Source organism: Haliotis rubra, unplaced genomic scaffold (genome assembly GCF_003918875.1).
Source record: "Haliotis rubra isolate DU_JTF1 unplaced genomic scaffold, ASM391887v1 Scf853, whole genome shotgun sequence".
NCBI classification, from domain to species: domain Eukaryota; kingdom Metazoa; phylum Mollusca; class Gastropoda; order Lepetellida; family Haliotidae; genus Haliotis; species Haliotis rubra.
In genome coordinates, this window is record NW_025767583.1 from 52,946 (window position 1) to 68,357 (window position 15,412).

At 39.2% G+C, this 15,412-nt stretch overlaps 1 long non-coding RNA gene across 1 annotated transcript; it reads right to left on the reverse strand.

Annotated features, from left to right (window-relative positions):
- Positions 1 to 4,080: 4,080 nt before the first annotated feature.
- LOC124262768 lies at positions 4,081 to 14,427 on the reverse strand. The gene is made up of 3 exons (XR_006894688.1): positions 14,383 to 14,427; positions 13,884 to 13,920; positions 4,081 to 4,407 (listed from the first exon to the last, which is right to left on the reverse strand). It is a non-coding gene; the product is annotated as an uncharacterized LOC124262768 (long non-coding RNA).
- Between the last annotated feature and the right edge of the window lie 985 nt (positions 14,428 to 15,412).

Here is a 15,412-nt window from a genome sequence, read left to right on the forward strand (position 1 = left end):
GCAAGAAAGCCAATATTACCGCTATTTAAAGCGGGAATTCGGGTTGCTTTGACTTGTTTGACCCCGGATATCTGCCAGTCCAAAGCCAATGTCGATTGAACCGACGCACCCATTATGACGTCACTTGACAACAGAACTGATAGTGGCCCGTCGTTAAGGTTGAGCGGTCCAATATCATTTGCAGCGGGCCGCAAATTTCTGATAATAGGAGGGCCGTTTCATGATAATTCCATGTGTTTTAGATATAATACTTATTAAAAAACTGTCATTACTTATTAATAAAACGTCATCCTTCAGATACATTTTAAAACGAACCTCCTTCCATCCAGTTGCATGTTAGTTGTCGAAGCAGTCCATATTTCAGGAAAATCTGTTGAAAAGAAGAATTGTAAACTGTTTGCGTAGATATGTGTATCATGATGACACACCTCTTAAGATAAATATTACATATGTTTTCATTCTCATAGTGTAATATATGCATAATGCATAATGAAATGTATTATATCAGCTTTAGCACCTACCTCCGGAGGTTGATATCTCGTGGACCTTCTCGCCCGGTTGTAAAGCTCTTGAAAACAAGATAAAACCATCAGCTGCTCTCAGTATTCTTTTTAAATGATTCTACTGATACTTAACATTCGGAACTGAGAAACATTTGTTTTATGCACAGAGGTGCTATATAGAAATATTATATCATTTTCTTCTTATACAGGAGAGAACAGAAATATGGATAATGTAGATCATACTGATGACTAACCTAAAGATATTGTTGTTTTTTTTTAACATCTTACCTCTTTCAACAGCAATATTGATGCACGAAAATGTTGTAAGAAACATTGCATTGAAGAACATCACAATGACTTTATTAGAAAGACTAGCCGTGTTTTTTTCACCTTGCTTTTTCCTTTTTGATGTGTTTTTCCTTCAGGAGGATCTTGTCATAGGCATGACCTCTGTGTAACGTCCCGTCGTCATGATAGTGTAGAGTCTGTGCAAATGTAATGTGTGTTATACAGCACATGTGGAATTGGAACGCATATATACTACAATATAAGTTGTTCAATGGTCACGAGGGGAACATGGGTTGATGTATCTATGCGTTTATGTTCCCTGTACATCAACCCATGGGCCCCAAGGGACCAGTGAACAACGTATTTATCTTACCGAACACCTCAGTGGTAATTTTGAATTGTTTGAGGCACGGGTACAAAACTTTTTGTAGCCATCGCTGGATTTTGCAGACGCCAAGAAAAACTGATTTAGAGTTATCTACCTTCCATCGATTTGCATTCGCAAAACATCGGTAATTTCCGTACATCATACGTGATTCAATGTTAATAAATTAAATAAAGTAATAAAGAATTACTACCACGAAGTACCAAATGAGTTCGGCATTCCCAGCGGGGTACATAGTGTTACTCACTTGTAAGCGGGGTACATTGGAAATAATAGAAGAGCGCTCAGCCAATCAGAAAACGACATTTATGTATGATGTAAGATAAACAAAAATGTTTGATTCAAACGTTGCCACAAGCTGCAACCGTTTCCACAAGCTGCATGGAAAGTCAATAATGGTGCGGGTGTGTTTGAGCACCCTTGTTCGCTGTTTTTGACAATGTTTCATTTCACTCAAACGAATAAATCGAATATTGAATCAGTTGCTTCACTGTCTGTTCCGGCATGTCGTTTAAAGTGACCATTAAGCACACAAAAAGTTTCATTAAGTTGCATCATAAATGACCTCACCACGTTTAAATTCATATATGAATATCAAATTTTCGGGTGTTCCCATACTTTCTGCTTGTAGTATAGAATAACAGTGGATTCGATGTTCATGCCACAACACGAGGAAACAATGTCAAAATTCATGTCCATATGTCCGAATACGTTTTGATTAGGTACTGTTTAAAGAACATCTTGTCACCTACCACTTTGAGAAAGATTCGTATTATGATGTTAATTTGTCTAGATGGATCTTTGGCGCACACAACTTGATAGTCAGTGAATGACAAGTCACGTCACACGGTGTTTAAAGGTAGGTCTGTGAGTAACATCAGCAATATTAACTATCAATGATTGATTAATTATTGATCGTAAAGTGACATTAAATAGTAAATAAATCGGCCACGGTTTATCCCAGACGTCAATTCGGATATTTTATAGTCTCTATATAATAAATAAAATCAATTGAAACCTCTTGCAATGCGTTTGGTTTCAAATGAAATTTAGAGACTATCAATTCGGTCTAACATTCATCTAATTTTCAAACACATTACGTTTATCTCCTAAATATAAATTTGAAAAATGGGTGTCTGGAATTAGTTAATACTGAGTTAAATGGCACTTCCTCCATGCTTTTCAACTTTCGTGCAAACCGCATGAAACCTTCAAAGTTACTAGTCATGAAAGAGACAACTATCAAGACTCATTTCTAATTTTTTTCCAGAGTTATTTCCCTTGCAAGCAGCTTTTCTTATAACAGACTTATGGTCCATTTATTGTTATGTTCGCTTGAACAGGACAAGTATTCTCAAAAACTACTGAAGTTACAAGAAGGATGTTCAAGATGTGCTGTGAATTGATATTTTCTACAGAGAGTTATTCCAGTAATATCACGGCGGGTGACACCAGAAATGGGCCTCACACATTGTGCTCATGTACTGAATCGAACACGGGTATTCTTCGTGACGAGCGAACGGTTTAACCATTAGGCTACCCTACCGCCCTTTTTTTCGAAGAAGGGGACTTTTGTCTCTATTTCACATTTATTCGTCTCTGGTGGCATACAGCGATAATAGTGCCCACCTAATCTTAAGGCTTCATGTGGCTGTTTTAAAAAGTCGACATTTACTTCTGTATTATTCATTACTATATGATCAATAACAATTCTAATGTGCCCGTGGACGGGGATAGTGATTCGTGTTGACTAAAGTTTCCAAGGAAAACAAATGGTCGGTGGTACTTTTATTTGTCATTCTAAAGCACCCTGGATATTAGTAATAAGATTATTTGTTCCTAAGTATGATATTAATCAGTTATTATTCCGTGTTTGACATTCGTATGGTCACAGCTTAACACAGCTAGTAAGCAATATTAGAAAGATCCGTACATTATCAGCCATCTTTGGGCATTGGCATTTTAACAACATTTTGCAAAGATGAAGGGTAATTTTCAATGTCCAGATATCGGGTTAAGGAGTTCATTGCAGGGACTTGTCGATTAATTTACTGAAGAGCTGAAGGAGTCGTTATACATAAGGAACAAAGAGCAAACGTTTTGTGCATTGCAATGGCTTAGGAATTATTGTTGAACAATCAGGACTGCGACAGTCTCGCAATAATAGAAAATTGACTCGTCTAATCTGCAACATCATGTTATCACAGAATTATCTGTAGAACCGAAAACCAATATAAAGAGGGGCCTTACCTTGTTATGAGTTCTCTCTGCCCTGTCATGGCTGAAGTGGGAACGAGTCAGTGTTCTTCCGGACGGCGTCGTATCCACTTTGTACTTGTGTGTCAGACTGCCTGGATACGTAAACCAAAGCGTGTGTTGATGTTGAAGTAAATGTTGGTGTATATGTAAACTATATGTAAAATGTTGTGCGATATAAATATGTTTTTACGCCACTATTAACAATATTCGCTCAATATCATAGCGATGGACACCAGAGATAGGTTTCACATATTGCACCCTCGTGGAGAATCGAACCCGGGTCTTCAACTCTATTTACCTGGTGCTTAGGCATTAAACTACTAGGCCGCAAGCGACCTCGTATCTGTGCTGAACGTGTGCATGTCGTAAGATCAACTATCCATACCGTTTAACTTTTGCTCGTCCTCAACCCATGATGTTGCAGGGAGTTCAAAGGATAACTTACCCAGATGATCTAGATCTGTTGTTTCGTAGGAGTCGGTGCTCTCTCCAGATTCCTTGACAACAATGACACAAAATATATGCAGATCTACGCCGCACTACATAATCGGTATAACTTAACAAAAAGCACCATAAACGTACAACAGAACGTAGACATGATTTTATTGTAGAGGATAAATGTTCTGGAGAGTAGCCAGTGTGTAAACATGTTAAATCTAAAAACATGCATTATATAAAATGAATTAGCTCATCGCTGGCAAGTGTTTATGATAATATCTATATTTTTATAGCCATGCATGTGATTTCTATATGTATTTGGCCTTTTACATCCAATGACATCATTTTTCTCAGAGATCATAATGCTTTTTTTTCTAACGTTGAATATTTGCATTTAGTGTCTCAGTGTATACCCTGACGGTAACAGAGAAGAAACTGGTGACAGCTTTCTTGATGACCACCAGCTCGTCCTCGTCTTCAGGATGGACATGGACCAGGTCAATAGATCCTTTAGTACTGGTCCGAAACAGGAATCTGCAAGGAGTGTAATAAAACCTTACAAAGACATCTAAAGAATCAGAAGAAGTATCCAGCAAATGTCACCCAGTGGCAAGGCAGCAGGACCTGCACATATTGACATATGAAATGAAACATGATGGTACGCATGCATAAGTAGATACGGCCGCCGCACTTTACACCACACCCACAGTAACAAGTCATATGATCAAGTGTAAAAAAGCAGAATACCTTTATGTTCAAGGGACGCTTTCTTCTGCAACTTAAACATATATCTCATCATAATTGAAAGAATATCTCAGCATTGAATCTAAGAACCTTGTCGGCTGGTTGTAGTTGACGATGACATTCCAAATGCAAGGGCGCGTCGTACATCGTACATCTTCACCTTTGTACCCACGGACGACTTGGCCCTTTGTTTGGCTAAGACTCTGGCGACAGTGTGCTAACCAGTTTTTTGGTGAGTACTTTTTTGCATTCGTTCACTCGTTTCTCACATTTTACTAACATATCGTGGTATGGTAATAATCAGTTGGAGGCTCTTGGCACTGTATTAATTATCAAATAATATTGTCGTGGCATTCGTTGTTCAGTCTTTAGCGCTGAACACGTAATAATAATGTGACTCGTATAGTTAAAAGCAAGCTTTAGCATCACGTGACAGCGCGAAAGTCAACTGATGACCACTAAAAGCCCTCTGATGAAAAATTATGCTGTATCGGGTGAAGAGTTGTCGACAGCTCTAAACGAGTTATTGCAATATGACAGTAAGATTATTCTCTGGTCGTAGAATGACCAGTTGTCTTGGTGGAACAGCACATGGCACAATAGCAATGTATCAGTGTCAGGCGCTATGAAATCAGTTTGAGTTTAGGCTGAATTCTCAAATGCTAGTTGAATTGGAGCAGAAACTCGTGTTGCATGTTGGATGATGCAATCCATGGAAGACTTGTGTTGGCAGGATATAGTTGTCGGGCTTGATACAACCAGTTTGAATCTTGGCTTATGACTCAAAACAGATGCTGGGGATGCAATATTTAATCAGCACAGATGCTCGTGTTTAGTCAAGGGTAAATGAGTGATGACTACCCTAAAGTCAGTCTGGCAGTCAATTCTACTACCATGCATAGCGGGAAAATTATACTTATACGATGCGGCCAACGACTGATTGAGTGAGTTAGGTTTACGCTGTACTCAGCATTATACCAGCTATATGGCGGCGGTCTGTAAATAATTGAGTCTGGGCAAGACAATCTAGTGATCAACAGCATGAGCATTCATCTACGCAATTGGGATATGCTAGCATGTGGGCGCGGTGGGCGAGCTGGTTAAGGCGCCAGTTTAGTGATCCAGCGAGGTTGAGGTGTCGGGATCGAGCCCATCTGTGACCGGGTGTAAAAACCTTGGAATCAACTTTGTGTGCAGACTCTTTCAGTGTTGTGACAACCCCTAGTGTACAGTACACAACCCTGTGCACTTAAAAGAGCCCACGAATCTGTTGGTATATGACCAGATGGTGGCCACATGAATACGTGCAAACACCTAGTTGTGGGTACAGCAACGTGCAGTGAACTTGGACAGCTGTGAATGGGTACCTCGTTAGGATGAGAAAGCCACAATAACTCGGTGCGCCTAGTGGCTGCAAGAGTTGTATACACACCCAGGGAGTTGAGATTGATAATATCATGTGCCGTTGAGATTGACATCCAGTGATCGAGGGAAAAAATACCAGCGCCTTGAGCAAGCTTACTTACCTTCATTTGACATCAGTAAACCATCATAATGGCACGGAAGCATCAACCACAAAGCCGAGATGCAAGAAGGAGATCTGGACTCGTCCATGTATTGAAAACGCATCCGGAATTACTTGCCATGAAGCCCAAACAGCATCATCCCGATGATACCAACACCTCAACGCCAAAGAAACGTCTGGTTCTATACGTGAGGAAATCAGCCGAGTTGGGACCTCCGGGATAGAAAATATCTTTCATCTGTACAATAAATATGACAACAAAAAAGACATTATCTGTCACGCATTTATCATTGGAAGATGTATATCAAGAAATAAAAAACATACAGAATGCGTGGAGCGCAGTAGTGCAGAGGTAAGGCGTCTGCCTATCACGCTGAAGACCCGAATTCGATCCCCAGTGGAGGCACCTAGGTTCGGGTCCCGAGGTGGGCACATTTGCGTAGTATCCTTTGACAGGATACTTAGATCCAAATTGTCTTAGTTCACCCAGCTGTAAAATGGGTACCCGTGAGGATGTGCTGGCAATGTGAGTGTTTAGTTCGTTGCGCCTAACAGGCAGCATGGCTGTATACTCCCCAAGGAGTTGACGAAGTATCGGAAAGTACGATAGTGTCCTATGACCGGGGATAGTAATGTACGTAGCGCCGTGAGCAGGCAATGTGCCTGGATATGAGCGCCATATAAGCGGAATATTACTATTACTACTTTTTTTGCTTTCATTTTACTTTTCCGACCTGTGTCATCAAGCAGACCCTTACTATATCATTAAGTCATCTTGCCTATGAATCTGTGGATGGGGTGTCGATGGGTGTATAGAAATATCAAAGAAACATAGTCATGTGACAACTGAATTAACATGGCTATATTTCAACACGACATATTACAATTTAACTGGATTAACCAAACTGGCAGAACTATTTACCTGAGAGACATTTTAAGATACACACATGGTGGAAATCGAGAAATCATGAGATCCCAGAAATGATATCAAGTAGAAATCAAAATATGGAGGAATAAAAATAGAAGCATCCATATGAGCATTCCCTCTTTCTCGTCTGCTCAGAACATGACCTTTTGTAAATATTTGAATCTCGCCGATCACCAGCACAAAGGACGTAGCATTCCATTCTAATATATGTCATTACTGTATATTTTATTTCATGTTTAACGCCAGGAATTACGTGGTTCCGGTTTTAGATATAACCTTATTATACATGCATACCTTTACCAAACAATGCCTTAGTACTTGCAATTAATACTCCATTAATAATTATTACTAATAAGTAGTAATAATTCATAACAGGGAGTGTTGCAGGTGCGACAGGGAATTTTAAGTCGTTCACAGCATTGAGAAATTCTGAAATCCAATATAATTGGGGCTTAGAGCAGTGCACCCGAGTCTTACACCTCACGCTTAAAATCGAGTTTTCCGTTGTTTTAAGTCATGACTCGTAGATCAACTTGCTCACTGCCCGTGAAGATCCGGGTTAGAATTGATCATCAGCAAACCATGCTTGTCGTAAGATGTGACTAACGGGATCGAGTGGTCAGGCTCGCTGACTTGGTTGACACGTCCTAATTGCTTATGATGTTGATCACTTAATCGTCTAGTCCAGACTCGAGTATTTACAGACCGCCGAGAATATTGCCGAGTGTGGTGTAAAACTACACTCACTCACTCAACTTGCTCATACAAACTAATGAATACAAACGGTATTCACAGCAATATGGACACAGACGTTATAAAGTACATATCTTGGCTCAAAGTCAAAGAGGAACATGAAACCACGTGACTGGTGGGGTGTATTATTCCCATGAGAATCAAAAACGCCTTATTCTCCCCAAATTAAAATGTAACTAACAATTCAGATGTGAAAAACATATTTGTGTAAATGTCTGTAACCTCCCACGTCGCTGTTTGCGGTCCCGAGTGTAAAAAGTTCAGTTCAGTTAACAGTTCATCTGGATATGATTTGCTCAGTCTGTGTGTCACAGCGGTACACTGTTTCTCTTTGCTAGCTTTGTTTTTGTGTATCATACACTTAGTAACACAAAGTCTGACATATGTACACATAATACGACATAATCTAATGCAATATTTTAACACAACATTATTTATATGTTTGGATTTCATACGAAAATAATTATCCACGAAAATTTACCGGATTTATAAAAAGAAATATCACTTGACAAAATGTAATATCTGTAATCATTATACATAATGCATATAAAACTATGCACCTATCAGAAAAGGGTAGACAGGCAGTTGCTAGTGTTTGTTTTAGCATCATATATTTACTAACACAAAGTCCGACATATTCTTATGAAATATTCTAGCACAGTAAGATTAATTGAGAAACCCATCCTATCTAATTCTATCTACAATGTAACAAATCTAACCCTGCATATAACTGTGTCTTTAATCCCCCTCTATGAGGATTTATACACTAGGAAATCTTCTCTTGTTCCGCCTCTTGGGCTCAGAAATAAACCATTCATTTCTGCTGCCAGCATTCAGCTTGAAAATATAGCTCCTTCCTGTCTTCTTTCTTCACCTCCTTGGCAATTAGTGAGGCCTGAAGTTGACCTTACTCAGACAAAGTTTTACTAATCAGAAACTAATGAATTACAATATAAACAAGAATATAATTAATTAAAAATTAAATATAATACATAAAAATCCTTATTTACAGATGGATCCAAAGATGATGGCGCGGTGGCATGTGCCACTGCCATTGGATCCCGAACAATATCTTCTAGAAAAAACGGATAACAGCTCTACCTTTACAGCAGAAGCAAACGTCATATTAACGGCTTTTAAATATATTCAAAGACACACTAAACATCAACAATACATAATCTTTTCTAATTCTCTTTCGTGCCTTCAGGCTTTTAAAAATCTTTCTTGTAAACATCCACTTTTAATAGAGATTATTGAATTGTATAATGATCTTGCTACTGGCCAATGCAATATCGTCTTTTGTTGGTTACCCAGCCACGTTGGCATTTCTGGGAAGACAATGGCTGATCTTGCTGCTAAGGCAGCACTCAATACATCTGTGATACCCCTTCTTATTCCATACTCTGATTACAAAGTTGCTATTAAATCTTTTATCCGTGATCTGATGCAGAAGAAGTGGGACACCCAAGTAGGTATCACTAAATTACATGAAATAAAACCTTATATTGGTTACACCTACTTGGGTTGTCAGTCCAGATTTGAGGAGGTCATTATGCGACGGTGTCGCATTGGCCATACGCGGTATACTCACAAATATCTGTTAAAAGGTGAAGATAATCCGTTTTGTATCCCTTGTGATGACAGAGTCACAGTCAAGCATCTCCTGCTTGACTGTGTTGAATTATCCATCATGAGGGATAAATATTTCAATGTTAAAACTGTTAAGGATCTTTTTAGTACTGTTCATTTTCATTTAATTCTTGGTTTTTTAAAAGAAATTGATTTAATTAATGAATTTTGATCAATATGTTCCGTAGATAGATGTATTTTTATGATATGTAGTTTAAATTAGTAACTTAGATTGTGAGTGGATGTACCCTCAAAGGGGGTTAAAGTACTGTAAAATAATTGTCCTCCTGAGAGGGTACGTAAGTCCCAAAATATTCAAAGTCAATTAAAACCTACAAACCTTTTAATCGTACAATATATGTGCTTTTAATTTGTCGCTGGTTGATCTAAAATTGCTAATAGCTGAAGGGATGGTGTAAATCCAACTAGGGTCCACGTAGGTAGCAAAGGTAATGTAAGTCCCCATAGTCCCTGGTATGGTGATCCACCTTCAGTTTTTGGCGATCTATAGCCAGTTTATATATTGTATTGTCCAAATAGTGCTATTAGTTTAATTTTCCACGCTAGTTTTAATTCTAATTGTGATATTCTAGTTGTTTTACTGTCCTTCGTCTACAGGTTTTTATAATATACATATATTCCATTTCAATGTCAAATGTGTTCTCGTCACGATATGGCTGCAATATTGGCGATGTGACGTTAAATAATAACTCACTCACTCACTATCTACAATGATTACACGTAATACATATAAAACTATGAAGTAATCAGATAAAAGGAGGGGTGACAGGTCGTATATTTTCAACATTTCCCAACCCTAAGATGTGAATGGGGCTGACCACTCACTACAATTTTAAACGTTTTTCTGGGATAAAAGAACATTCATATTTCTCTAGTAATCCCCACTATAGCTAATAAAATTTAGTAAACTGGCAATTCACATGACATTTTGACTTTATAAATGTTTACATACATACATGGAAGTAAGTTCAGTCAGTAATCGATTTTTTTGTGGTAGATTTTTCCAGAGTTTTGCACCATTTGAAAACAATGCTCGGTCACCAAAAGACTTTGTTCTTGTACATTGAATTTGCAGAAGAGATTGGTCACTGGAGCGAAGAGATCGGGTTTTACAAGTTGTGAAAGATACCCTGGAGCCAGTCCATGGATGCATTTAAAAACAAGAAGCAATACTTTGTATTGGATTCTGAATTTGATTGGGAGCCAATGGAGAGTTTTCATGACAGGGGTAATGTGGTCAATTTTCTTTGTTCTGCTGATCAATCTTGCCGCTGAATTCTGGACTCTCTGTAGTTTGTGTAGCACATGATTTGGAATAGCACAGAGTAACGAGTTGCAGTAATCAATGCGTGATGTTACATGCGCCTGCACCAGGGTACTCGTTGTTTTCTCGTCAAGGTACCTGCGGATCAGGCCGATATTCCGAATGTGGAAATAAGCGCTGCGTCAAACACTGTTGACATGTGGTTCCATGCAGAGAGATGAGTCAAATACTACACCAAGATTCCGGACTTGAGAACTTGGTGTGATTTCACAGTGCCCAATAGAGAAAGTGGGAAGATCAAGTTTTGCCCGGAGCCGCCGGGGCCTGCAAACGATGAGCTCGGTTTTGTCGTCATTTAATTTGAACCAGTGCGCTGACATCCAAATATTGATACAGTCAACACATTCCTGGACTGCTGTGAATGTGAAAGATGTAGAGGCAGAATCGAGTGGCTTGACAGACACTCATCTTTTGGATGAGCGGGGTGGCCAGTCCAACTTTAATTGTTGGGGCATAACGCCCTCCGCAAGCGATTCATTGACCATGTAAGTCAGTTTAGGGAGAAGAGAATCAACATTCTTCTTGAGAAGTCAAATGGGCAAAGGATCAAGCATGCACGTTTTTGAAAGGCATCTTGAGACAAGTTTATGAATTTCCACTTCTGTCACTGATTTGAAGTTTTCAAAAACTGGAAGCTAATTTCGGAAGGATCATTGCTTGGTGATCAGCTCGGGAATCATCACTATTACGAAGTGAGTGACGAATAGTTCTTATTCTCTCGCTAAAGAAGGATGAAAAACCGGTTCGCCAGCTCCTCCAGGGATACGTGAGAAGGATGAACAAGAGATTTCTGTTTAAAGAATAGCCGGTTGGCAACTTGAAAAACCTCTTTCTGACCAGTCGCCTGACTTAAAGCCTCTTTATAAAACTTGCATTTAGCAGCTTCAATAAGGGAAGCCAGTTTGTTGCACAGCTGATTGTGTATCTGTCTGTGCACCTCAAGCTTGGTCTTCCTGTACTGGCGCTCAAGTTTGCCCTCTATCTTTTAGCAGCACGAATGTCCTCATTGAACCAGGGAGATTCTGGATGAGTTGTCACTGTACAGGACTTGACAGGAGCGTGTTAATACATTAATACATTAATGTTATCGTGCATATTATTGACCTCTCCCTTTCTGTGTATATTATTTTCCTCAAGTATAAATTAATTTAATTTGTTTTTTGTTGTTGGGTTGTTTTTTTGTCTTTTGCTGTAACGTTCAAAGTATTTCATACTATTCGTTCAATAGCCCATGCCAATATTCAGCTGATTTGAATAGGAATGCCTAGGCACACAACAAACAAAAAACACACACACAACAAAAAAAACACACACACACAAACACAAAAACACACACACGGGTAAAATACATCACTCCGTATCATCTGTATTCTGATCACACCTATGTCTAGTTACTTGGGGTGGAAATATAACTGAAACCGGCAACATGACATTATGTGTTCTCTGACTAAGGTAAACTATGGTTTTCTATTTAGAAGATATGATCGCGACGTTAGATTTCATAATGAGAACGTATTAAATAGCTGTTATCCGACAGTTTTGAAATTCCACAGGACTGACATCGCTAGGTATATGTTCAAGGACATGCACATACATTAATGTAAAATAAAATGTACTTAGCATTATGCGATGACAGAAATGTTTTGTACAAATGTATTAAGGTTTAAGTCTTGTTCTCTTCTTTTCAGGACGAATAAGACATTAAACACCAAGTGTTGACACAGATGTGAGAGATATATACGGTCTGATTTCGTTATAACGAACAGAGGCGAGGTTTTCAGCTAGCAGACATGGAAATAACACGAGACGTCTTATAACGAGTAAGGAAGGAATTGAAGCTAGACGGCGTTGATATTTCCACAAGTGCAACCCATCATTATTCAGCAGGTCAGGTTTGTTAGCGAATGGAACGAAGACATTCCGTTCTGCATGAGTCAGTTCTAACGACTTACATTTATGGTCATGCTACTACGATTAATTACTACGCATTGCTTTCCATTAATGAAGGGTCGAATCGTTAATTACGTCAGCGCATATAAACAAACACCAGTTCATTCAATCCCACTGTTGTCCATAAGGACAATACCTATTCAACCCACTGTTGACATAAGGACAATACCTATTCAACCCATTGTTGACATATGGTCCATAAGTACACTGGTGACGTCAGAGTACCACCTATGTGGTGCAATACATCTTCCTTTTTATCTACTGATGTTTCCCCATAGCATAACCTTGTCGCCACCAAACTGTCGACGTTGAACAACGCACGCGTCAGTATACAAATCACATCGCCGTCTGTGCATCCTTGCCCTGCCATCGGAGCTATTCAGATGAAATGTCGATTCGTAAGTAAACAAAATCCCATCTCAATCTTGTCTCCTGCACCATAGATGCTAGCTGCACCAGGCAAGACATGCATGTCGGTGACGTTGGGGCAAAATTAGAGAGGGCGGATGTTATGCTCCCTCAGTCGGTTCCGTGCAGTCCTGGAGCTGATTGGACGTAAGCCAGGAATGGTTTGAACAGTCAAAATGGTAGTTCGGAATCGATTCCTTTGATGGGTCAGCCGAATGTGGTTGCCTTGCTGACGTGGACGGCTGGTTCGAGGTAAATCTTTCGTGTCCCCATTATGCTGACATAGATATGAGATAGTCTTCAATGGACAACAAAATATCTCACTACATTATTTTGGGCCATACCCACGGCGCGGAGACGCTGAATTTCTGTAAGCCGTAACATGACGTACGCGCAGTTTAGGTTGGCATAACGTGTTTTCCAAAACATTCAGAGGCTGGAAAATAATCAACTGTTCTTCAATATCAGGTAGTGTTTCGCTACATGTTTATTTAGGGTTATGTTTATAACTTTTCAAACAACGTTTATTTTATGCAATTTTAAGTTGTGCAAAGTTACTTCTTTCCGTTAGCAAATATAATCTTTTCTCGTCACATCATGGTTGAAATAATGCTGATGTAAAATTCTAACTCTCTCACTTCGTATTTACAAAACACCCTAAGACTTGTGCACAAATCCAAACTGTACATTTGATATTATTGTCAGGAAAGATTTGTAAAGACACTCACATTGTTTTCAAATTCCAACCTTTGGGGTTACTGAAGTCTGCAAAATAGGGGAACAGATTTGTTAAAATACTGAATACACGTATCAGGTAGGTGACACATTGAGGCAGAACGATTCTAAGTCTACTCGGCCTTTTACGATCAGCGTTGTCTGAGTAAATATAATGAGTGAGTGAGTGAGTTTAGTTTTACGCCGCACTCAGCAATATTCCAGCTGTATGGCTGCGGTCTGTAAGAATCGAGCCTATACCAGACAATCCAGTCAACAACAGTATGAGCATCGATCAACGCAATTGGGAACCGATGACATGTGTCAACCAGGTCAGCGAGTCTGACCACCCGATCCCGTTAGTCACCGCTTACGACAAGCATTGGGTTATCGGCTCTTACGCCAATATCAATTCTGGCCCGGATCTTCACGAGTGAGTAAATATTATGACCGGGGTTATTTTAGGGTTGCATAATATGTATCAAGATGTTGTTTAACAAAAGATATACTCACATCTGCCATCTGCAAACTGCACTATACTGATCACACGTAACGAATGCAGTCTCCCTCCATCCTCTGTCGTATTGAGGGCTCTGATCTTGAACTGAAAATATTCCAAAACACCCATGCAATTCAGTGATAAAACATATTACAGTATATGAAATCAATGACATCAGTGTTGCGCAAACAATTTTTACAAATCCATAAGCTTTTTATCTGCCACTAATGAAAGCGTACCTCTAAACCTATGGATTTAATTTAATAGACATGTATCATTCCAGGTATAAAATATATTTCACAATAGTTAATGCATGTACATACACTGCGTATATACTGCATGAAAATGAACTCTTAGCAAGATGGTCTACATTCATGAGTGAGTGAGTATGGTTTTATGCCGCTTTTAGCAATATTCCAGCAGTATCGTGGGACACCAGAAATGGGCTTCACACATTGTAGCCATCTGGGGAATCGAACCAGGGGTCTTCGGCGTGACGAGCGAACTCTTTAACCACTAGGCTACACCACCGCCCGCTGTATTCATGAATAAACGTGTTCTATATGACCTAAATCATTTTCGACCTCAGACCCCTATTCCCTTTGTCTTAGCCTTTTGATTTTGGTTATATCGGGATCACAGATATGTCACACACGCGCCATACTGGTACACGTACTCAGTTAAAGTTTGAAAAGTCAGAATAGCGTGCCGGAAACACGTAAAATCTCTAATCCAGTACGGCTGCCGAACCATTTACCATGTGAACAAAATTTAAACAGTCAAAACAGAAACCATACCGAGGTTGGATGTCTCATACATGTAAATATGTTTTTGAAAACGTTTTTAGTCTATATATTCTAGTTATAAACTGCCATGCCCTACTGCTATTACTACTACTACTACTACTACTACTACTACTACTACTACTACTACTACTACTACTACTACTACTACTACAATAGTGTCCCACCATTCAAGCTTGGAGTCCCAATAAACGTAAGTCGTTCCAATGAGTTGGCGCACATACTGCTGCTACCACCACCT